Source organism: Nuphar pumila, chromosome 13, assembly GCF_984573655.1.
Source record: "Nuphar pumila chromosome 13, dmNupPumi1.hap1.1, whole genome shotgun sequence".
Classification (NCBI taxonomy): Eukaryota; Viridiplantae; Streptophyta; class Magnoliopsida; order Nymphaeales; family Nymphaeaceae; genus Nuphar; species Nuphar pumila.
In genome coordinates, this window is record NC_143261.1 from 24,853,978 (window position 1) to 24,877,708 (window position 23,731).

The 23,731-nt window shown below is 37.7% G+C and overlaps 1 pseudogene; it reads right to left on the reverse strand.

The window, feature by feature from the left end:
• Positions 1-40: 40 nt before the first annotated feature.
• LOC149818123 (uncharacterized) lies at positions 41-19,289 on the reverse strand (annotated as a pseudogene).
• Between the last annotated feature and the right edge of the window lie 4,442 nt (positions 19,290-23,731).

Sequence of the window (23,731 nt, forward strand, 5' to 3'; positions counted from 1 at the left end):
AAGAAATCATTAACGTACATTAAAAATTATGCCAATGTCATCAGTAATAATCATCCTTAAAATTCAAGGGTGTCTTAACAACAACAATCTCAACAGAGAGAGGCCTACCATCATCACCATTATCACCACCTCCTCCATCGCCAATGCCACCGTCGCCACCACCTCCATCACCTTCATCATTATCACCGTCATCATCCCAACTTTCTGACTTTTACATGTACAAGAGCATCAACTGACTAAGAAAATCAAATATACATTATTTGGAAATTTTAAATAGACCATGCATGCTAGTGACTGCCACTTGACAATCTTTGATTCAGTGTTCATTGATTATTCTCTATAATCACTATGAATAGAACACAATACAATCTATTAGCATAATAAATTAATGCAAAAGAAAATGATAACAAAATTTAAATAGTTATACATAAGTTAGTATAGTATATTACCCATGCGTTTTATGTGAGGATAATTTTTGTTTATCATGACCGATACCTTTACAGTGTTGCATGCTCTTGGTGTTTTTTCACATAAAACAACAGTTTGCATCACATAAAAATAAAAACAATAGTGACAAGACTAATATCTCATTCAAAATAAAAAATATAATAATTATATAACATATCCAGTATTGAGGCTCGATTCACGTATAGGAATGTCATGACCACTCATGCCACAAATTGTTGAATTTAGAAATTCATCGAAAACCAAAGAGGACCGATTTACATGTTCTCGCTAAATCGTTGAAACAAAAAATGAAAACCAAACTTGATGCGAAAGCGTACTTGAATTCATTGATGCTCCGGTAGATCGTTGATGAGTATGATCTTCCAGAACCTGTATATATGACACATTCCTTTCTCTAGATCTAATGAGAGAGGGACTGAATTCTCTTTCTAACTTATGGAAAGCCTGAAGAGAAGACCATTATATAAGGTTTGAGTTAGGAGTTTGCCTTCAATTCAGTCCATTATAAAATTATAGACATGGCAGGTCTTTCCACATAGTGTACCATACTATATAAGATATCACAGGACCCAACTGGATTAAATCACATAAACCGGGCCTGAACATAGGATGATTTTACAATGTGTGATTCAACGTATGTAAGCCGATACGATTTTCTAACAATCTCCCACTTCGGCCATATACATAACCTTATAATCACACATTGTAACCTTATGAGCTCAAAATATTGTCTTATCAATTGATATCTCTACCAATCCGGTCCATTGATCATGTCAACATAGAACCAAAGCGGTCTTCATTACGAATAACGTAATTGGATCCATCAATGATCACGTATATTAACCTAACCAAATGACATGGATCAAGTACGGATGTGAAGCATGAAAATTACATGTAATATGATCCAAACATTTCTATTTCCAACTGGTCCTTCCTTAAACTTTAGTGAGATCACAACATATGAATACAAAATAAAACCGAAACCTGAACTTTATACTGAAGTAGTAAAATGAAACTTTATTATATCATAGAACGTCCAAATACAGACTCCCACTAAATCTGTATATCATAAAATTAATAAACACCCATTCGAGCAGTATGCTCGTGAAAGACCTTGCGTGAAAAATCTTTAGTAAGCAGATCTGCAATCATGAAGTTTGTACCAATATGTTCTATCGATATCTGACCATTCTATACTCTTTCTTTAACAACAAGAAACTTAATGTCAATATAATTTGACTTCGATAAGCTCCTGTTATTATTGAAATATAGCACTGCTGAATTATTATCACAAAATAACTTTAGCGATCTCTCAACATTATCCAAAATCTACAGTCCTCTGACAAAATAACTTTAGCCATATCCTATGGTTGAATGCCTCATAACAAGTGGTTGATATTTTGGAATGCTCTTTTTAAAACAAGTATTTTCAATAAAACTTTGGAAAATCGTCAACCAAAAATTTAAAAACCGACTTTCCACAAAGTGGTAAGTACGGGTCGAATCCACAGGGAACAGGAATTAACCACAATATTTCTATAAAATTCAATTTATTAATGACAAATGTCAACCTACAATTATAAAGTTAATACAACTGCAAATAATCACTAAAAGAAAAGTAATCAAGCAATCAGTCTTCTGCTCCACGCCAAGGGTATTTCCGTCTTTTCGCCACGTAGAGAATCTTCTCACTTGGTCAATAACCCTGGACACTAAATATGCTTTTCAACCTAAAAATGCAAAAAAATACAAAGTTAGTTTTCTATTCTAACTATTAAAACGATAACTAAAACTATTTCTAATTATACGAAAATTACAAAACAAATGCTATGTATCCAGCACAAATTAAATAAAATACTAAATTAATTCTAAAATTAACCAATTTAACTCTACTAATGTTGTATGATGATGATGCAACTCCTAAAATGCAGAAATTATGGAAAACAAGTCTAAATTGCCGAAACTATGAAAATTACGAAACTGCCCCTAACTAGTGTAAAATAGCATTCTGACAGGCTATCGGAAAACCACTGTTTGACAAGGCAAACGAAGTTCGATTTTCTAGAAATTTGTTCTGTTCTGCAACTGACAGATTAAACAAATTGACAGTTTTTACAGAATTGAAAAACAATATTTGGAACTCCAGATATAAGCGTTTCAAAACAGGGAAAAATCAGGATATCGAAAGTCCTATAATTTAAAATCCAGAAAATGCGGTTTTCACAAAACACTTCAAAATCAGACCAAACCAACTCGGATTGAGCTGAAATTTGGTCTGCATATAGTTAACACACCAATAAAGAGAATAGAAAAATAATCTTTTGAAAACTCAAAATTGTTGCACATGAAATGATGATAGTGCGACAAGACAAAAATCGAGTTTCGGATTCAATGCACTATTCACTTTATAAAGCTATTTTAAACACTAAAAATGCAATCTAACTCTAATGCAATCCTAAATGGTACTGAATGACAATTTATATGCAGCTATTAAATGCAATTATGTTAAATAACATAAGAATGAAATGCAATAGGTAAATTACGACTAAAGCTAACTTAAATACCAATTCAAATGCAACTAAGGTAATTAAAAGTACAACCTAACTATATGACTTAGCAATTACAATTAATAAGAACTGAAGATAGTTTAACTAAATGCAATGGTCAAATCAAACCTAATAAACAACTACACATTAAATACACACTAACTTCTAAATTCTAACTGAGTTGATTAAGTAAAGGACTAAACTAACTTATACTAAACTACTGTGAATTAAAACTAAAGTTAAGTAGACCACTAAAAACCAAGATGGGGCGGTTTTAATATGTGACTAGGTTCAACTAGGTTCACGCCACACCTGGCTAGGTTGACTCGACTAGACCCTGCCTAAATTAGGAATTGAAAAATAAACATCTAATGAATTAAAAATAACAAATTCAATTAATACTCACAAATCTCTACACCTAACACCTTACTATACTAATCGTAATTAAAACTTATCTAATTAGAGACTCAATCTTAATCCGAGAGTTAATGAACAATTAATCTTAAATAGGTAATTCTAAATCTAAAATATACTATTAAGTAAATGGGTATCAATGTGAGTAAATGCTCTGGAATAAATTTGGAAAACTTATACTATCCAAAAATCGTCCAATAGAGAGGAGTTATACTTTTAGAACTTGCCTTTGCTCACTTTGGAAATTTTAAAACACTCAAAACCGTCCAAGCTAATGGGATAACAGTTAATATAATGGCTTGATAAATAAAATGGGCAACAAAGGGTTGAAACCGTCCAGCTCCACAAGGGCCACAATGAATTCGACTTTCCAAACGTGTTTGGAGAGCAATTAAATCCCTCTATCCAAAAACGTGAGCTCCTTTTCAGAAAAGATTTAATATTCAATTCAACTTTCCAAAAATTCTTGATGCTATCTTGAATTTCCTTCTTTGAATCAATTTGCAAACTTGCCTAAAAGAAAATCCAACGAATTTGGAGCAATCAATGTTTGTCAAAATGTTTTTCTTTTTGAAGCATTTACTCTACTATTTCAACCTTCCTAAAACTACCACTAAAACGTCTAAAACTAACTCCCCTAATACAATGTATCTAGACACACTAAAAACAATTGCCTAAAATCTAAAACTTACCACAATGCTACAACTACCAAAAGTAGCCTAGAGCTCGACTGGAGCTCTAATGGCTGCCGCCCCACCTTGGGGAAGAAGAATACCTAAAACTGAATTAAAATCAAAATGACAAAGAACAAGTTACACTAAGACTATCGTGAAAATCATGCATCTAAATTTATAGCCAACTAGAACTAACAACCTAAACTATCGAAAATCAATTTCAAAAACAAGATCTACACTATCATAGCATGAAGAACTAAAAAGACAAGAATTTCCACTATAACAATTTATGAAAGACCCTACCAAGAACGGATGACACCACAACTAGGAAACAATAACCTTGATTTTTATATTTTCAATAACAATCAACACCCAAAACACAAAATGACTAAAACAATATTTAGATTAATCCTAAGCTAATGATATTGACCAACATGGATTTGATGAGGCTGTTAAACTGCAACACATACAGCAACACACACGAATTACTCAATCTAAACACACACACTTAACACAAAGGAACTCCTAATTCAAAAGAGGGTTCGAAAGACAAATCACACGACAACATAGACTCAAACCCACATGAATCTTCAGCAAACTCAACTTGAATATAATTTAAATGCGGTCTGCTAACCCAATTTTTCTGCAAAAACCGATCAAAGGCTCAAACTCAAAATGAACCAAGATCGGCTAGAATGGATCTAGCCGATTTATTGGTTTTCAATAAAAACGTTCTTTGATCCAGCCCCAACGCCCAAAATAAATCAAAATAAACTTTTTAAAACAAGTTTTCTGTAAAAAGACATTGTAGAACACGCTGTAAACAAAAATAAACAAATCGGCTAGAAGAACCTCTAGCCGATTTACACGTTTTGCATAAAAACAATAAAAATCGATCCTTGAATCATGAAACAATGAAACAACACCTAGATCTAACGTGCTGGTCGGTGCACGAATGCTATACTAAGGTTGAAACACGAAAAATACAGCAAACACACAGAAAAGAAAACACGAAAACAAGCACACACGATTTGGGTTTTAGCTAGAAGAAAAGGGAGAAGAAGATCTACCTCTAGGGCGATCCGACGATCGTGGGGAAGAAGAGAGCAGACAATGGCCTTGGATTGACGTCCCAAACGGTTCGAGAATGCTGGAATGTCACCACGCACAGGATATCTATAGCTGCAACACGTTGGAGATCCACCGAAGATGGAACGGGTGCCGATTCGCGATCGGAGGGCTTAGAAAACCGGATGGAGGTAGGGCCGGCTTATCTTGTTGGGGTGTTTCGCACTTCCAAGCAAGATTAATGGCCTCCACCTCTGCTACACCTGCAAAAACACAGAAAATGGTAAGAAAACGCAGCAAGGATACTAAAGAAACGAAAAAGAATGGAAAGAGAGATAGAGTAATGCTTGATTTCCAAGCAAAAACCCAATTTTCGATGGAACTCAAGTGGGATGAGAGGTTCGAAAGGTGATGGAGCTAGAATCACTGTAGGAGGTGCCAATCCCAATGCCAAAGACGCCTAGGGTTTGCTGGAAACTATAATTTATACTTTTGATAGTTTTCAGAAACAAGGTTATAAAAAAATATTTTACTAGGCGCCACTTTCTCAGGGGTTTTCTGCAAAACTTTTTGAAATGGGTATGGATATGTGTGTGGGTTGGATTTTGGGCTTTTTAAGAATTGATCCAAGGTCAAATTGACCTAATTGGGTCGGATATGGATCCGATTCACCTTGAAATCCGTGCCCAAACACTGAAATAGCCATAACTCTCTCATTTTAACTCCGATTTTTCTGAAATTCGAACCATAGCCCCTTACTATCAAAACACATCTAAACATGGGTTTAAAACCTTAAACTTGATACAAAATGCATGAAAAACGTGTTTACATGATGTGCATTTCATGCATCATCAAATACCCCCATGCTTGAATGTTTGTTAGTCCCTTAACAAACCCTAATTATGATATGCAACGAAGACAAGAAATGCTAAGTATGAATGCATAATACTAACTCACTTTCGTAGGAATCACGGTTGCATTTAGCGTATGCAATAAGCCCTTTAAACCCCTAATTTACACTAGTGGACGAGTAAGGTCTCGTGAGGGTTTGCAGCGATGCTACCCACAAACATCAATGAAATGCGAGGATGATCTTTAAAAAATATTAGGCTTTTAAGAGTACAGTTGTAATACATATTTCATGTAATTGACATTCTCAAAACAAGTTTAAAAATCTCATGCCACCACAGTAAAAATTCTTTTCCTTCACTTTTCTAATATTGTAGCTAGTTCATGATTTTTCTCTGAACGTCAAATATTTTCATGTTTTACTCATTTATTCTCACTTGTATATTTTCTGCACAGTAATACACATTTATGCCTAAGCAATAAAAAATTTCTCATTCAGCACATCCTTTTCTTTCATTTTCACTCTTTTTTTTCAACTTTTGATCTCTTGCTCATTCTTCTCATATGAGCACTATTTCGAATAGTCAGTTTTCGTGACCCGTGTAGCGAGCTTTGGGTCAGTGACTCCCAAGTCGGCCGACCTTAGGGCACTAGATACAGAGTATCCCTCAGACTTAATTGCTCGAGTCACTAAACCTTCTATTCTAATAGTTTACATATAGTCTTCCTCTCGTCATGTGCAATGTCTCTATCTCTTAGGCTTTCTATGCAGTCCATGTAACAAGCTTTCAAACCAGTGACTCCCAAACCAGTTGGCTTTGGGGCACCAGGTGTAAAACACCCTTCAGATTCTACTTACTCGAACTACAAAAGCCACAGATATCGATTTAGACAAGAAGATGATCTTCTTCGTTATCCTTTTCGTTAAGATACTCAAACACTTCATCTCGTGTCTGAGTTCTACTACTAGGATTCACGAAGACATCAACAACTAAACGTAGCTCTATTCTTTTAAACTCATTTTTCAAACACATCTTTCCATTGCTTATTTCTTTCAGAAAACATACTGTGCATACTTATACTAAAGTGATTCAAAATTTTTGAACAGTCAAATACTATCTTTTCTTTGAATTTTCTCATGAATAACTACTCTATTTGACTCAGCTCAGAATTTTTTTTTTATGGGGCTTAAAAATTTATAAACTGTTAGATTATGCCAAAAACAATCATATATGCTACACTTTGTTCTCAAATGCCTACTTTGATTACCAGTCATAAAAAATTTTTGTGTATTTTTGTGTGCATGCATCTAAACCACCCCCCCCATGCTTGAATGACACTGTCCCTAGTGGCATACAAAATGAATAAACATGTAATGCAAATGCACACTAAAAGACACTAACAAAAATATGGGAGAAAGGATAGATACAACCTGATTTGCTTTGAGCTTCTGAAGTTGATTTTTATCTGATCCTTGAATTCTTTGAAAGCTCTTCTCTGTACCTGGTAATTGATATACTAATTGTTAAGTTCATCCTGCATACATCAAAACACAAATTAGCACATGTGAAATGAAATACTAAATAAATAAAAACTCTGAAATGAAAAAGAAATAATGTACATATGATACATCCCTCTGGTTGAACCCTCATGCCTTCGTGAGATGCACTATCTCACACTCACCATCTTGCAAGGCATCTGAAATGAATGGCTTCAGTCTTTGCCCATTTACCTTGAATGTACCTTGGGTCATAGGATCGAATAGTGTCACTGCTCCATGGGGAAATACTTCTTTTACAATGTACGGACCTGTCCATCTCGATCTTAACTTACCTGGGAATAAATGTAAACGAGAATTGTATAGCCACACTTTCTGATCTGGCTCAAACACTTTTCTGACAATATGCTTATCATGAAATGCTTTTGTGCGAGCTTTGTATAATTTGGCATTCTCATATGCATCATTCCTGAGTTCTTCTAATTCTGAGAGCTGTAGTGCTCTCTCTTTGCCAGCCTGGGTGAGGTCAAAATTCAATTTCTTGATAGCCCAGTACGCTCTATGCTCTAGCTCGACAGGAAGATGGCATGCTTTCCCGAATACAAGGCGATACGGGGACATGCCAATGGGAGTCTTAAATGCAGTTCTATATGCCCAAAGTGCATCATCTAAGCGCTGGGACCAATCCTTGCGGTCCGGACGAACTGTCTTTTCTAAAATTCGCTTAATCTTCCTATTGGACACTTCAACCTGTCCACTAGTCTGCGGATGATATGGAGTGGTGAATCTATGATTGACAGAATATCTTCTCAACAGAGAAGCTATCTGTATATTCCTAAAATGCTTGCCACCATCGCTAATCATCGCACGTGGCACCTCAAAACGACTGAAAATGTTGTGCTTAATGAACTTAAGCACTACTCTATGATCATTGGTCTTGGTTGCCACAGCCTCGACCCACTTGGACACATAATCAACCGCCACCAGAATGTATAAATTTCCGAATAAAGGCGGAAATGGTCCCATGAAATCAATGCCCCAAACATCAAAAATCTCGACTATCAAAATCGGAAGCAAGGGCATCATGTCCCTCTTGGACATGTTCCCAATCTGCTGACATCGCAGGCATCGCCTACAGAACTCATGCGCGTCCCTGTGGAGTGTGGGCCAATAAAATCCTGACTGCAAAACCTTTGTAGCCGTCTACCTACTACTAAAATGCCCTCCACAGGCTAATGAATGAGAAAAATTCAGAATGGACTGGTACTCTTCCTCCGGAACACATCTCCTAATGATCTGGTCTGCACAGTATTTGAACAACTCTGGTTCATCCCAATAATAGTGCCTCACCTGAGATAAGAATCTCTCACGCTCATTCTTGTTCCAATGCTCAGGTATCTGTCTCGAAACCAGATAGTTCACAATATCTACAAACCAGGGTAACTGCGATGTATTGACTGACATGATCTGCTCATCGGGGAAAGAATCACTGATCGGTCTCTTATCCTGCGTGGTCTCCACGATCAGTCTGGAAAGATGGTCTGCTACTACATTCTCGCTTCCCTTCTTATCTCGAATCTCGAGATCAAACTTCTGTAGTAGTAGGACCCAACGAATCAATCTCGGTTTGGTGTCTTTCTTATTCAACAAATATTTCAATGCAGAATGGTCAGAATAGACAACCACCTTCGAACCGAGTAAATAGGACCTAAATTTATCCAATGCGAAAACTACCGCAAGTAGTTCCTTCTTTGTCGTAGTATAATTCATCTGGGCATCAGACAGAGTTCTACTTGCATAGTAGATCACATAGGGTTTCCTATAGATGCGTTGTCCTAAAATAGCCCCCATAACGTAATCCGATGCATCGCACATAATCTCAAATGGGAGAGTCCAATCTGGAGGTCTCAAAATAGGTGCAGTAATCAAGGCCTCTTTGAGAATCTCAAAGGCCTTCATACAATCCTCACCGAAAACAAAGGGTTGGTCTTTCTCCAATAACGTGCAAAGCGGTCGAGAGATTTTGCTGAAATCTTTTATGAACTGCCTATAAAATCCCGCATGCCCTAAAAATGATCGAATCTGCCTCACAGAGGTGGGTGGAGTCAAACGGGAAATGGATTCCACCTTCGCTCTGTCAACCTCAATACCACGCTTGGACACAATGTGTCCTAGCACAATCCCCTCCTGGACCATAAAATGGCTCTTTTCCCAGCTCAGGACGAGATTGGTCTCCGCACACCTACTCAGTACTCGAGCAAGTTTTTGGAGGCAATCTTCAAAAGAAGAGCCATACACTGAAAAGTCGTCCATAAAAACTTCCATCACATCATCAATCATGTCCGAGAAGATAGCAAGCATGCACCTCTGAAAAGTAGCCGGGGCATTACACAGCCCGAACGGCATACGTCTAAACGCGAAGGTGCCATAAGGACATGTAAATGTGGTCTTCTCCTGGTCGTCAGGATGGACAGCTACCTGATTGTATCCTAAATATCCATCTAGAAAGCAGTAGTAGCTCTGTCCTGCGAGTCTCTCTAAGATATGATCAATGAATGGCAATGGGAAATGATCTTTCTTAGTTGCCACATTCAGCTTCCTATAATCGATGCAGACTCGCCATCCTGTAGTGGTCCTCATCGGAATTCTCTCACCTTTCTCATTCTCAACCACAGTGAGTCCTGACTTCTTCGGCACAACTTGAATCAGACTGACCCACTGACTATCAGAAATAGGGTAAATGATTCCGGCATCCAACCACTTCACCACCTCTTTCTTCACCACTTCCTTCATGTTGGGATTTAGCCTTCTCTGCATATCCCTAAATGGCTTGACTTCCTCATCACAATGGATCCTATGCATGCAGAATGAAGGATCAATCCCCTTTAGATCAACAACTCCCCATCCAATCGCGGCCTTGTGCTCTCGAAGAATAGTCAGCAATCTCTGTTCCTGCTCCTCAGTGAGCAAGGATGAGATGATCACAGGCAGAGTCTCATCATCTCCGAGGTATGCATACTTGAGTGAATCCGGTAAGGGTTTCAGCTCAAGTTTCAGAAGTGACTCGATCGAATACTTGGCGGGGGTCTCAGCAAGTGGTGGAAGAGGCTCCCTGACCGCTCTCCAAGGTGGTCTCTCTGACGACACTCTAGACACGTCTACACTATCTACACAGCTATTCTTCTCTATATGATACAAATCTAAAGAATCCTCAGTAATGTACAACTCGGGCTGCTCCTCCACTAACTCCCGTGCAATGTCTACATGAAAGCAGTCCATGTCTCCTGCTGGTCCCATTGCGGCATTGAAAATATTCAGCTTTACCTTTCGATTGCTGAATGAGAGATCCATGGCTCCGGTCCTACAGTTGATGCACGCATTGGCAGTCGCCAAGAATGGTCTGCCTAAAATAATCGGAGTCTGGTGCTGGCTATCCACTCCTTCCATATCAAGAATAATGAAATCGACTGGAAATTAAAAGTCATCCACCTTAACTAGCACGTCCTCCAAGACACCTCTCGGTACCTTGACGGAACGATCTGCCAGCTGCAGTGTAATTGGAGTCAATCTCATCTCTCCTAGCCCGAAAGAATCAAAGAAATATCCGGGCAGAATGTTCACGCTTGCTCCAAGATCGAGCAATGCTCGTTCTATCCGGATGTTCCCTATAGTACAAGCAATGATAGGGGCTCCAGGGTCCTTGAGCTTTGGTGGTGTCTGATGCTGAAGTACTGAACTCACCTGCTCAGTCAGATGGACCCTGTTAGGAACTCGCTCTCTAGATTTACGCTTCTGCGTACATAGTTCCTTCAGGAATTTGGCATATGCCGGCACCTGCTGAATAGCATCGAGCAAAGGTAGGTTGATCTGCACATGCTTGAAGATGTCAAGCATGTCCTGGATCTTCGCACCTTGCTTCCCTCTATATCCAGGAAACTCTAATGCTTTGGGATAGGGTGGTGGGGGAATATACTCTGCTAGCTCCTCCTCTTTGTGAGAAGGCTCACTCCTATCCTTCTTCTTCTTCTCTGAGGATGAGGATGATGAAGCTGATGAAGGTGATGATGGGGATGGGGATGATGATGATTGAGCCGACGTAGGTGAAACAATGGTCTCTGGCTCCTTTATCCTCTCTCTACTCTCTCGTTCTCGGCTCTCGACGTGATACTCACGTCCACTCCTCAAGGCCATAACTGATTTAGCCTGCTGCTGTGTCTCAGTATGAAATAGGCCTCCAGTCATCTGGTCCTTACCCTTCGGGTTCATGATAGCCTGACTCGGCAATGTACCCTCGGGTCTCCTACTAATAGCCTCAGCTAACTGTCCCATTTGCGACTCTAACTTCGCAATGGACTGCGTATGCGAGCTCAAAATCTGGCTACACTTCTCGAAGGCGTTCTGATTAGAGGTTTTCACCTCTTGGAATGCCTGGAGAAGTCTCTCCTCAAAAGATGTCTGCGGGGTAGACTCCTGCTGAATCGGGGAAGGAACTGAAGAGGAAGAAGACTGAGCATAGTTCGGTCTTTGAAATGACTGAGTAAAAGATGGCTGCCGAACTGGCTGAGAGGATGTAGGCATCTGCATGGAAGACTGTGGATTCTTCCATGAAAAATTGGGATGGTTACGCCAACCCGGATTGTATGTCGATGAAAATGGGTTATTCGACGGTCTGACGTAACCCTGAGCTGCCTGAACTTGTTCTTGAACAAATTCAGGGTACTGAGCTGCCGAAGGGCACTCAGTGATCTCGTGTGCCGGACTGGCACAAAGAGTACACACCTGCTGTGTAGTGGATGGTCCTGAAAGAAGCTGGTCCAACTTCTGAGCAATCATGTCTACCTTGCACTGTAGTGCAGTAGATGGACCAACTTCAAGAACACCAGCTTTCTTCTGAATGCTGGGTGTGGCTCTATCAGAATGAGAGCTCGAAGCATGGTGGAGAGAATTCTCGGCCAATGTATCAAATAGTCTCCATGCTTCGTCTTCGCTCTTCAGCATGAATGTCCCTCCACATGAAGAGTCGATCATCTGACGATTCTTGTCAGACAATCCATCATAGAAGCTCTGCACCAATTGCCATTTCGGCACCTGATGATGGGGACATTTCCTTAGGAGATCCTTCATTCTCTCCCAGGTCTCATGAAAGTGCTCACCATCTAGCTTTGAAAAGCTAGTGATGGCTCTACGATATTGGTTCGTGCGACCAATGGGAAAGTATTTCCGAAGAAACTCCTGTTGCAACTGATCCCAGGACTCTATTTCTACAGAATCTAAGGACTTTAGCCAATACTTGGCTTTGTCCTTCAATGAAAAGGGGAATAGAGTCAACCTCAACGCATCATCATCGAAATTCTGTATCTTAACAGTAGAACAGATTTCGAGGAATTCATCTAAGTGTCGGTAGGGATCCTCATGACTAAGGCCATAAAAGGATGGAAGCATTTGAATAATGCTGGCCTTAATCTCATAATGTGGCGCTCCTACATCGGGTCTCCGAATGCAGGATGCCTGAACATAGTCTGTGGGAATGAAGTATTCCCGCAGAGGGCGTGAAAGAACTGGGGGTGGGGGTGGAGGATCCATGTCAGCCATTGTTGCCGAACTTCAATGAGAATGTAAAATTCTCTCTGGGTTGTCAACAAATGGGTGTAATGGGGTTCCTAGACCTCGTCGACCCTGCATACACTGGTGCTAAGACCAGATGTAAGCAAACGACCTAACTCTAAATCTAAACTACACAGGTACTAAAATGTAAATAATACAAAATAAACAACTACTAAACAAATATGCTAAACTAATTATGTCAGAATGATCTAACTAAGTAAATGAAATAACAAATTAAACTACTCTAAAGCACTGAAAAGATAAATACATATAATCACAAACTAAGTTTTTCTAAAACCCACCTGTCTAATCGCTCCTTGCAGAATGAATTTCAAGTGAATCCTAAAAAGACAGAACATGAATCCTATATTTACTGACTATGTTAATCCTATATTCACTTACTAATCCTACTAACTAAAAATAAAACAACTAATTAACTAAAACTGATTAATAAATCACACTCTAAGAAATAAAGTAATTAATTCGCCATTCCCCGGCAACGGCGCCAAAATTTGGTTTATATTTTGGAATGCTCTTTTTAAAACAAGTATTTTCAATAAAACTTTGGAAAATCGTCAACCAAAAATTTAAAAACCGACTTTCTACAAAGTGGTAAGTACGGGTCGAATCCACAGGGAACAAGAATTAACCACAATATTTCTATAAAATTCAATTTATTAATGACAAATGTCAACCTACAATTATAAAGTTAATACAACTGCAAATAATCACTAAAAGAAAAGTAATCAAGCAATCAGTCTTCTGCTCCACGCCAAGGGTATTTCCGTCTTTTCGCCACGTAGAGAATCTTCTCACTTGGTCAATAACCTTGGACACTAAATATGCTTTTCAACCTAAAAATGCAGAAAAATACAAAGTTAGTTTTCTATTCTAACTATTAAAACGATAACTAAAACTATTTCTAATTATACGAAAATTACAAAACAAATGCTATGTATCCAGCACAAATTAAATAAAATACTAAATTAATTCTAAAATTAACCAATTTAACTCTACTAATGTTGTATGATGATGATGCAACTCCTAAAATGCAGAAATTATGGAAAACAAGTCTAAATTGCCGAAACTATGAAAATTACGAAACTGCCCCTAACTAGTGTAAAATAGCATTCTGACAGGCTATCGGAAAACCACTGTTTGACAAGGCAAACGAAGTTCGATTTTCCCGAAATTTGTTCTGTTCTGCAACTGACAGATTAAACAAATTGACAGTTTTTACATAATTGAAAAACAATATCTGGAACTCCAGATATAAGCGTTTCAAAACAGGGAAAAATCAGGATATCGAAAGTCCTATAATTTAAAATCCAGAAAATGCGGTTTTCACAAAACACTTCAAAATCAGACCAAACCAACTCGGATTGAGCTGAAATTTGGTCTGCATACAGTTAACACACCAATAAAGAGAATAGAAAAATAATCTTTTGAAAACTCGAAATTGTTGCACATGAAATGATGATAGTGCGACAAGACAAAAATCGAGTTTCGGATTCAATGCACTATTCACTTTATAAAGCTATTTTAAACACTAAAAATGCAATCTAACTCTAATGCAATCCTAAATGGTACTGAATGACAATTTATATGCAGCTATTAAATGCAATTATGTTAAATAACATAAGAATGAAATGCAATAGGTAAATTACGACTAAAGCTAACTTAAATACCAATTCAAATGCAACTAAGGTAATTAAAAGTACAACCTAACTATATGACTTAGCAATTACAATTAATAAGAACTGAAGATAGTTTAACTAAATGCAATGGTCAAATCAAACCTAATAAACAACTACACATTAAATACACACTAACTTCTAAATTCTAACTGAGTTGATTAAGTAAAGGACTAAACTAACTTATACTAAACTACTGTGAATTAAAACTAAAGTTAAGTAGACCACTAAAAACCAAGATGGGGCGGTTTTAATATGTGACTAGGTTCAACTAGGTTCACGCCACACCTGGCTAGGTTGACTCGACTAGACCCTGCCTAAATTAGGAATTGAAAAATAAACATCTAATGAATTAAAAATAACAAATTCAATTAATACTCACAAATCTCTACACCTAACACCTTACTATACTAATCGTAATTAAAACTTATCTAATTAGAGACTCAATCTTAATCCGAGAGTTAATGAACAATTAATCTTAAATAGGTAATTCTAAATCTAAAATATACTATTAAGTAAATGGGTATCAATGTGAGTAAATGCTCTGGAATAAATTTGGAAAACTTATACTATCCAAAAATCGTCCAATAGAGAGGAGTTATACTTTTAGAACTTGCCTTTGCTCACTTTGGAAATTTTAAAACACTCAAAACCGTCCAAGCTAATGGGATAACAGTTAATATAATGGCTTGATAAATAAAATGGGCAACAAAGGGTTGAAACCGTCCAGCTCCACAAGGGCCACAATGAATTCGACTTTCCAAACGTGTTTGGAAAGCAATTAAATCCCTCTATCCAAAAACGTGAGCTCCTTTTCAGAAAAGATTTAATATTCAATTCAACTTTCCAAAAATTCTTGATGCTATCATGAATTTCCTTCTTTGAATCAATTTGCAAACTTGCCTAAAAGAAAATCCAACGAATTTGGAGCAATCAATGTTTGTCAAAATGTTTTTCTTTTTGAAGCATTTACTCTACTATTTCAACCTTCCTAAAACTACCACTAAAACGTCTAAAACTAACTCCCCTAATACAATGTATCTAGACACACTAAAAACAATTGCCTAAAATCTAAAACTTACCACAATGCTACAACTACCAAAAGTAGCCTAGAGCTCGACTGGAGCTCTAATGGCTGCCGCCCCACCTTGGGGAAGAAGAATACCTAAAACTGAATTAAAATCAAAATGACAAAGAACAAGTTACACTAAGACTATCGTGAAAATCATGCATCTAAATTTATAGCCAACTAGAACTAACAACCTAAACTATCGAAAATCAATTTCAAAAACAAGATCTACACTATCATAGCATGAAGAACTAAAAAGACAAGAATTTCCACTATAACAATTTATGAAAGACCCTACCAAGAACGGATGACACCACAACTAGGAAACAATAACCTTGATTTTTATATTTTCAATAACAATCAACACCCAAAACACAAAATGACTAAAACAATATTTAGATTAATCCTAAGCTAATGATATTGACCAACATGGATTTGATGAGGCTGTTAAACTGCAACACATACAACAACACACACGAATTACTCAATCTAAACACACACACTTAACACAAAGGAACTCCTAATTCAAAAGAGGGTTTGAAAGACAAATCACACGACAACATAGACTCAAACCCACATGAATCTTCAGCAAACTCAACTTGAATATAATTTAAATGCGGTCTGCTAACCTAGTTTTTCTGCAAAAACCGATCAAAGGCTCAAACTCAAAATGAACCAAGATCGGCTAGAATGGATCTAGCCGATTTATTGGTTTTCAATAAAAACGTTCTTTGATCCAGCCCCAACGCCCAAAATAAATCAAAATAAACTTTTTAAAACAAGTTTTCTGTAAAAAGACATTGTAGAACACGCTGTAAACAAAAATAAACAAATCGGCTAGAAGAACCTCTAGCCGATTTACACGTTTTGCATAAAAACAATAAAAATCGATCCTTGAGTCATGAAACAATGAAACAACACCTAGATCTAACGTGCTGGTTGGTGCACGAATGCTATACTAAGGTTGAAACACGAAAAATACAGCAAACACACAGAAAAGAAAACACGAAAACAAGCACACACGATTTGGGTTTTAGCTAGAAGAAAAGGGAGAAGAAGATCTACCTCTAGGGCGATCCGACGATCGTGGGGAAGAAGAGAGCGGACAATGGCCTTGGATTGACGTCCCGAACAGTTCGAGAATGCTGGAATGTCACCACGAACAGGATATCTACAGCTGCAACACGTTGGAGATCCACCGAAGATGGAACGGGTGCCGATTCGCGATCGGAGGGCTTAGAAAACCGGATGGAGGTAGGGCCGGCTCATCTTGTTGGGGTGTTTCGCACTTCCAAGAAAGATTAATGGTCTTCACCTCTGCTACACTTGCAAAAACACAGCAAATGGTGAGAAAACGCAGCAAGGATACTAAAGAAACGAAAAAGAATGAAAAGAGAGATAGAGTAATGCTTGATTTCCAAGCAAAAACCCAATTTTCGATGGAATTGAAGTGGGATGAGAGGTTGGAAGGTGCTGGAGCTAGAATCACTGTAGGAGGCGCCAATCCCAATGCCAAAGACGCCTAGGGTTTGCTGGAAACTATAATTTATACTTTTGATAGTTTTCAGAAACAAGGTTATAAAAAAATATTTTACTAGGCGCCACTTTCTGAGGGGTTTTCTGCAAAACTTTTTGAAATGGGTATGGATATGTGTGTGGGTTGGATTTTGGGCTTTTTAAGAATTGATCCAAGGTCAAATTGACCTAATTGGGTCGGATATGGATCCGATTCACCTTGAAATCCGTGCCCAAACACTGAAATAGCCATAACTCTTTCATTTTAACTCCGATTTTTCTGAAATTCGAACCATAGCCCCTTACTATCAAAACACATCTAAACATGGGTTTAAAACCTTAAACTTGATACAAAATGCATGAAAAATGTGTTTACATGATGTGCATTTCATGCATCATCAACAAGCTACAAATTCTGCTGCCATAGTGAAAGAAATAATAAGTGTCTGCTTAGCACTCCTCTAGGAAATAGCTCCCCCAACCAACAAAAAAATATAGCCTGATATGGATCTGCGACTGTCTTGACATCCTACAAAGTTAGAATAAAAATACCCAATGATCTCTAACTGATCTGACTTCCTGTATGTGAGCATGTAACCTTTTGTTCTCTACAAATACTATATAATCCGTTTGACTGCTTTTCAATGATCCATACCTAGGTTACTAAATATCTACCTAACATCTCAACAATGTATGCTAAATTCGAACGCATACATACTTGAACATACATTAGACTCTCTACAACAAATGCATAGGAAATTTGTTCCATAGCCTTAATTTCAGACTAATGTTTGGGGCAGTGAGCGAGACTAAACTTGTCTCCTTTAGCAACAAGAGTATCCCCCAGTTCGCAATTCTTTATGCCATATCTTTTTAGGATCCTTTCAATATAGCTCTTTTATGATAATCCAAGAATACCTTGAGAACGATCTCGATGTATTTGGATCCCTAATATAAAAGACGCGTCTTCAAGATCTTTCATTTTAAATTTCTTTGTCAGTTTTTGTGCAGTATGCCTATATTATTACTAACAAGTAATATGTCATCTACATACAAAACCAAGAAAATCTATTTACTCCTAACACTATAAGAAAAATGCTAATTAGTGACAGACATTTGCGACCAATTTTTTTTGTCGCAAATTAGTGATGGATTGGCGAGAGAAAATAATCCGTCGCTAAACTGTGAAATATTTATGGAATTAGCGCCTAAACAAATTTTGTCATGATTTCGTCGCTAATTAACGACAGATGTGCAACATAATTTTTTTCGTCGCCAATTAGCGACGGATTTGCGACGTAATATTTCTGTTGCTAAGTCCGTTGCTAGTTTTCGATAAAAACTGAGCGCAAAATTCTCCCTCCATGCCTCTTTCTCTCTATGTTTACCCCCAAATTCGTGATGCCTCGCCGTAACCACCACCGACCCGCAATTGTCTGTCGCCCTCAGCTTGCGATTCTCCTCTCGGTTCTTCACCAGAAGGTGGATCTTTCCATTGGCACTCCGCCGAACGGAGATCAACGACGATCCGAGAGCCGAGATAAGCAGGCTGATCGTTGGCTCGAGCTCCTCCGTGTCCATGCTCTCCAGAAACCCCAAAATCTCTTCCTCCTCCTCTTCCGACAGTCCTTCCCCAAACGCCAGACCTACCTCCAGCTCCAGCGGAGAGGCAGTGGCATCCTGATCGGCCTTGTTAGATTCGGTCAGAATCGAGGTGAGGTGCTGGAGCTCGCTGGAGATGTTGCTGCTGCAGGCGGAGAGATCGCTGAACGCCTGTGAGAGATCGAGGAATTCGTGGGCATCGCACAATGAGGTAGGCCCCCCCACGAGCCGGGCGAGGTCGATGCCTCCGAAGTCAGCGAGCGACGAGGCGTCAAAAGAGGGGATCATTAAGTCGTCCTGATAAAAGTTATCTTTTTGATGATTTGCTCTTGTCCATGTATTTATTTGAATCTCCACATATGTTCATTTTCCCTTTTACCAGAGATTTATGTTCCTTGTAGTTTTTAACAAATTTTGGCTAAAATCGATGCAGGATACATATGGATTATTGCAAATTGTATTGCATTTGGACATTGCTTTTCTGATAAGAAGATTTTCACTGTTCTTTATTTCATAAGGTGATTATTTCACACAATTTTGTGGCTTCAGCTTTCTTATTCTCTTTGAAGAAATGCAACAAATTTTCCAACAAATCCTGTTCTCTTGTTTTTCCCCAGCTTTGTATGTGATGAGTTGGACGACCGGTTTGCTTGCATGCATAATCAAGGTGAGTAAAGTTTTCAGGAGCAAAACATTTTTCAATGTCTTCAATAATCCATGCTTGTTAATGATTTTAGAGTAAACCATAGTCCATAAAAATGTCGTATTTATTTAGTTATTTATAATTTTGTATTTTGTGCTTCAATATACATCTGTATGTGCATGAAGTCTTTAAGCCTTTCCATTGTGTTTTGATAAAGTTTGTTTTTACTCCTTTATTATCTATTGAATGTTATATTATGTTTTTTGTAGTGATGATCCTTTAGCAAGGCTTAATCTATTGAAAAGTTTCCCTCCTAGAATACCTTCAGGCCTGTACTTCTTTTAACTTTTCTTTTTACTTATTTTATTTACTTGTTATGCAGTATCAACTTTTGGAGCAGTCCTTGATAGGTTTTCCTCTGTTCATTGTTTGCCAGTATTTCTTTTGGATCAATCTCTCTGTTTATTACAACATTTCATCATTATTATAGGAGTTAAGAAATGAATTGATAAGATTGACAAAAATTGTGTATTTGATATTAATGACAATTGTTTCATTTTCTGTTCGTGGTTCTAAGATCAAACTTGATATAACTACTCATGCATTTTCTCTGTGAGCAAGGCTTTAAACTTTGCTTTATAATGCTAATATGATTTTTGTAATCAGTTCTTCAATTAAGAGAATATAATCAGAAGCTTGAAGATGAGAAGGTTTGATAATCCTTTGAATACTTTGGAAAAGCTATGGTTACTGGTGGTCAGGGTTCCATTATCATAAGTGTCAAACCCTTGCATTGATGAGGGCACTAAAAGCCAAAGAGAAACCTGACAAAGTCTTTTCTTTCGCTCTCAAAACCTTCTAGAGACCTTTCACTTGATTCTTTCAACAATGCCATTCTTATGCCTCCGGAACACCTTTGCTGTTTAATTATATTTTTGTATAAGCTGCTAAACAGTTTGATTTCTTGAATCTATAGATGTTTTATTTGCACTTTGACCAAGTGGACTATTGGGATAGTTATTTGTATGCAATCGTGTGTTACTCTATTTTCATTATTTTGTTTTATATTAAATTTTTTACTTGGTTTTATATTAGCATGGAGGTGATGCAAACAAGATGGATCAACAACCAAATGAGAGGAACGAAAAGGACACGAAGAAGGAAAACTATGAAGAAAAAGATGACAAAAGAAAGGATTAGGAAAAGAAAGAAGTTTTGGGAAGATCATGAAGTTCTCTAGCTACCAATAGAAATAAGTCTATCAAGTGACAAGCTACCAGCCAGTCAAAGAAAGAAACATCATCTGATTAGTCTCCTGGACTTTTAAGCCATTGATGCCTTAAGGGACACCTAATGTAGTTTCTTCCTTGGTGATAATGTGCAAGTTAAATTATAAACCTAGTATTAATGGTATTTCTCACTAAAAAGATAGTAGCCACCACTGCTCAATGGTCACCATCTGAATTCTCAAGATCCCACTTGATGTTGGAGATGTTTTTTTATGACAAGTAGTTCATTTCTACAACTAAAGGATACATGTCTATGTGTGTGTACTGGCCACTTGAAAAGGGATAATTATTGTTCTTAGACTGTTTTATGATTTGTTCTGTTGCATGCATATGTAGTGTTGTATCATGCTAAGTGCACATTCATTTGTGGGGGCTTTTATGTAACACAGAGTGTCATACAAAAAGATTTATGTTTAGATATCTGCAGTTTTTCACACTTGCATGCTCTATACAGATTGATTCCAAGACAAAAATAGTTGGAATCAGTAAACATATTCTACCTTGACAAGTCGAACATCTGTCAGTGAGGCAACCCAGAATGATTCTTTTCTTATTGGCTATTTACTTTTTGTAGTTATGTTGCCTTATTTATTAGATGTTCCATGTTATGCAGTATTTGTAAATGATGAAATCAGTAAACAATTCATAACTGTAGTCACTTGATATTTTGTACATGCAATAAATATGATATAACTGTTATTGCATATAAAATTTGCAAGCTCACACCTATTACCAGGTTACCAACACTTTCAGAATCTTATTTCTATTTGCAATTTCTTCTGTTATTGGTATGATTTATTTTGTATGAGTTCAACTGCAATTTTCTTCTGAGATCTACTAATGCCATTAACCTTCCTACATTATGGTCATAGTTTGCCACATGATTTGCTCGAATTGGTATTAAGACTGCTCGGCTTCCTTCATGCATGTTTTATAATTGTACCTTGTTGACCATTAGTGTCATAAACTTATCTTGATGCCTTCCTGTTGATATGATATCTTTTGAGTGCCTCGTTCAATTGCATGATTGTCCCTATGTTTCTTGTCTTTTGGTTGTAGTCTGGTTTGAAGAAGCTGAATATTAGAATGTTTCATATCTTTCAGCACCACTTCAATGTTCAATTTTGGCTTCTATGTTCAACTCGACCTCAAGCTCTTTGTTCACCTAAAGAGCTTGAGGCACGCCAAGCCTCGAGGAGTGCACCTCAAGGCGTATGAGGCGCATGCCTCAGGGCTCTTTTTAATTTTTTTTAAATTAGCGATGGATTATTTCCGTCGCCAAGCCGTCACCAATTTTAATCAGGCGATGGTTTGCGACGAACTTTAATCCATCGCTAACTTGCCGATGACAAGTTAGCGACATATTATATCCGGATATAGTCTGTCGCTAGTTTGTCGCTAATTAGCGACAAAAATAAGTCATCGCTAATCCGCCGCTAAATAGCAACAGACTAACAACAGATAAATTTTGTCGCCATTTAGTTACTAAGATTATGCGACAGACGCTATTCATCGCTAAACATGTTAGCGACGAAATTTGGGATAAATAGCGTCCGTCGCTATTACGCATTTTTCTTGTAGTGCAATGAACTTATGGTATATACATTCATCAACCACATTCATCTCAAAACCAAACAAGAAGATAACTTGATAAAATTTATGATACCACTAACGAGAAGCTTGCTTAAGTCCATAGATGGATTTCTTTAGTTTGCAAACCATTTTCTTGGCATCGCCTAAGACAAAATATTCTGGTTGAACCATGTACATTGTCTCATCGAAGTCCCCATTAAGGAATACAGTCTTAACATCCATCTGATGTAGCTTTAAGTCATAATAAGCTGCAAATGCCATTATAATCCTAAAAGAATCTTTCGTAGAAACTGGAGAGAAAGTCTCCGTGTAGTCAATGCTTTCCCTTTGTGGCAACCCTTTTGTAATAAGACAGACCTTATATCTTTCCACATTACCCTCTGAATCCCTTTTGGTTTTAAATATCTATTTACAATCAATGAGTTTCACACCTTCAGGTAATAGGACAAGATCTCATACGTCATTGTCCCTCATGGATTTAATCTCCTCATGCATTGCTTTAATCCACTTTTAAGAGTTAGAACTTTGTGTGGCTTGATAGAAGTTCATTAGATCATCTTCCATTAGGCTACTATCACCCTCATATTCTTTTAGAAAGACAATATTATCATCTGAAATTGACCTTCTTCTCTCAGTAGTGGATTTCCTTAATGGCACTAGTGATACGGGTCTAGCTGGAACTACACTATCTAGAGCATCAAGCAGCCAAGTGGGTGCACAAGAGCATGTCAAGACCACCGGTAAGCAATATGCGTGAGACGTGAAGTAGGTTAGGCCAATCAGCAAAGGCAGCTTGGCAGCAACAACAACGATTGATGTGGTCTGCAGCAGTCACTTAGGGTCGTCTCCAACTAGATTTGAAGTGAGGGCCGTCCTATGAGCTGGCGCCCACTTTGGCCCAACTTATAAATACAAGTTTGACTTTGTATTTTGGTATCTTGAATCATTTTGTAAAAGGAATTTCAATCAATAAAAGCATTTCTTTTTGGCTCCATCTTTGGAGAGACCTTCACATGAGGATTGACTTCTGTAGCTCTTCCACAAGCTAAGGAAGAATTCAATAGATCATTTCATCAATTTTATTCATGATTTGCAGCAGAGTTCAACCTTCCAAAAGTCGGTCAGTCTACAACATTGGCTAGATCATTCCTTAGGAAAATTACTCCAAGCCTCTGCTGGAATTAGAACTACTCTAATTCACCGAT